At 44.6% G+C, this 2,467-nt stretch overlaps 1 long non-coding RNA gene across 1 annotated transcript in view; it reads left to right on the forward strand.

Moving 5' to 3' along the window:
- LOC105528621 overlaps nucleotides 1–2,116 on the forward strand; it is an 11,729-nt gene extending 9,613 nt beyond the window's left edge. Inside the window, exon 2 of the long non-coding RNA XR_001004383.1 lies at nucleotides 899–2,116. This is a non-coding gene — a long non-coding RNA (uncharacterized LOC105528621). The remainder of the gene's footprint in view (nucleotides 1–898) is intronic.
- The last annotated feature ends 351 nt before the right edge of the window (nucleotides 2,117–2,467 follow it).

Below are 2,467 nucleotides of genomic sequence, written 5' to 3' on the forward strand. Positions count from 1 at the left end.
TTCCTTCCTTCCTTCCTTCCTTCCTTCCTTCCTTCCTTCCTTCCTTCCTTCCTTCCAAGAGATTTCTAAGAGATCACTTGGGTACATCCCTCTAGATTTGAAGCTCTTCCTTCTTCACATTTTCAGAGTTGTTATTACATCCTTATTTGTAGATGTATCTGTTCAATGTTTGTCTTCTCCCAATACCTTGTAAGCTCCCTGAAAGCAAAAGTTGAGCTTGTTTTGTTCACAGTTAGACACCTAATGTCCACACTGATATTCTTAGGCAGAGAAGTGGAACAACTATTAAGCTACTTCCCTTCCGTCTAACCAATAACTCATAAGAGAAGTATAAAACAAACAAAACAAAAGCGTCACATTGTTATTAAGGAAAAACTGACAGGAAAGTTTTACCTGAATAATACTGATTCATTTTCTGCTTTGCAGGGAGGGTTACATAAAATCAGTGTTCATGGGTATGCTTCATTTGTGCATAAATGGTTTAACCAGAGAGATCATGTCCCTTCCAAGCACCCTGGGGGATGGTCACAGATGGAGGGTCCAGTGTCCTAGGTTTTGTACGAAACTCCTGTGTGCGTGTGTGTGTCCTATTTCCCATTCTTCCTGTGACTTCAGAAGCCAGAATGGGTACTCATTCCAAGGGTTAGGCAAATGATCAAACTCGTGGTGATCTTAGTTAAACAGGTGAGATGAGAACGAACTGAGGAATAATCTGAAGTCCATTTCAAATAGGGTGTAAAAAATGGACATACACCTGGAAGCCTACTGTGTGTGTGTATGTGGCAGGGGGTGGTGATGGGAAGGGCTGTGACACACCCACTGGGAAAGTGAGCCCTAGCCACCCAGTCCAGGGTTAGGTTTGGGGTAGGAGTAGGACCCAGGCTGTCTTATTTTTCAGGAGGATATGGCCAACTCCCTTTGTCACCTGGAGCCTTCAATTCACCAGAAGAAAATTGCTGAAATTGGTAACAGCTGCCATGAAGCAGGAGCAAGAGAGAGGCAGCTGGAGTCAGGGAGGACTCATTAAAGCCAGCTTACCCCTCCAAAGGGAGAATGGGGTGGGGAGGGGGTTCTTGCTCCACAGTTTTTTTCCCTCGCCAGCCTATACCAAGCTGCTTCCCTGGGCCGTAGATTTGCAATGCAGAGCCTGGGTAGCAAGAGACTCTGGTGTGGAGGTTACAGCAGCAAGAGATTGGAATCCAAGAAGGGCACTTCAGTAGGAGAGCAGGGGAAGGTATTTGGGCAGTGCCCCTCTGGATCATCCACGCACTCCATCATTCTGAGCAAGACAATTAGGACTTAGCTTCCTTATTTGGCAAATGAGAGGGCTACATTATATCATCATGAGATACTTACAGATTTGAACATGCTATACTTCTGTAAGATTATTTAGCCTGGTGAAAAGATATGAGCAAAAGGCAAATTAATGTTCTAGGATTAGGAACTTTGGGTTCCAGTCTTGGTTCTGCTCCTGATGACTGGCACTGTGGGCTGAATTGTATCCTCTCCAGATTCACAAGTTGAAGCCCTAACCTCCACTACTTCAGAATGTGATGGTGATGGGAGACAGGGCCTTAAAAGAAGTGAACAAGGTAAGATGACATCATAGGGTGGGCCCTTATCCAATGACTGGTGTCCTTATAAGAAGAGGAGATTAGGTCACAGACATGTGCGATAACAGAGGAAATCCCATGTGAGCACATGGTGCAAAGGCAGCCACTGACTAGCCAAAAAGGGAGACCTCAGAAGACACCAACTTGCTGATAACTTGATCATGGACTTTTAGCCTCCAGAACTGCGAGGAAATCAATTTCTGATGCTCCAGCCACTAAATCTGTGGTACTCTGCACAGCAGCTCTAGTAAACCAATGCAACTGAGGAATAATATTTTGCCATGATTTGGTTTCTCCAAGTAAGTAAAAGGGAATAAACAATGGTGACTCATTTCACTCAACCCTTCTAGAACCTACTCTGATGATCAGTATCTATTATGAACCCACAACGTGTTGTGTTTGGTTTGTTTTGCTTTGCCATGTGTGGCTTTGTGTATAAAGCAAAGCGATGTTCCTATCTTTATGGTTCTTTCCACTCCACATAAAGTCCAAAGCCACCCTGAGTTTCTGCCTCCTTTGTGGATTTTCTATTCTTTTTGCTTTTAATGATGGTGAAGGAAGAAAGCCACTTCCTGTGCTTCAAACAAGCAATTTCAGATTTTAAAGGGTAGCCAACAGGGAGTCACCCTCCTTATCTCTCATTATCTGCGTCCTCTTGTAGCCCTTGACAGGCTGCAAACCTAGATTGAGCTCCCGGGCATTTCAGGGAGAGAGAAGGGGTGGGAAATCTAGAGAGCGAGATAAGTTCAGGAAATAGAGGCAGTGACTAGAGCAAGGACCATGGAAAGAATGATCAGACAGGGGTCGCTTTGGATTCCAGGATGTGTGTGACCTTCGATTCCCATCATGTACCA

Source organism: Mandrillus leucophaeus, unplaced genomic scaffold, assembly GCF_000951045.1.
Source record: "Mandrillus leucophaeus isolate KB7577 unplaced genomic scaffold, Mleu.le_1.0 Scaffold724, whole genome shotgun sequence".
Lineage (NCBI taxonomy): Eukaryota > Metazoa > Chordata > Mammalia > Primates > Cercopithecidae > Mandrillus > Mandrillus leucophaeus.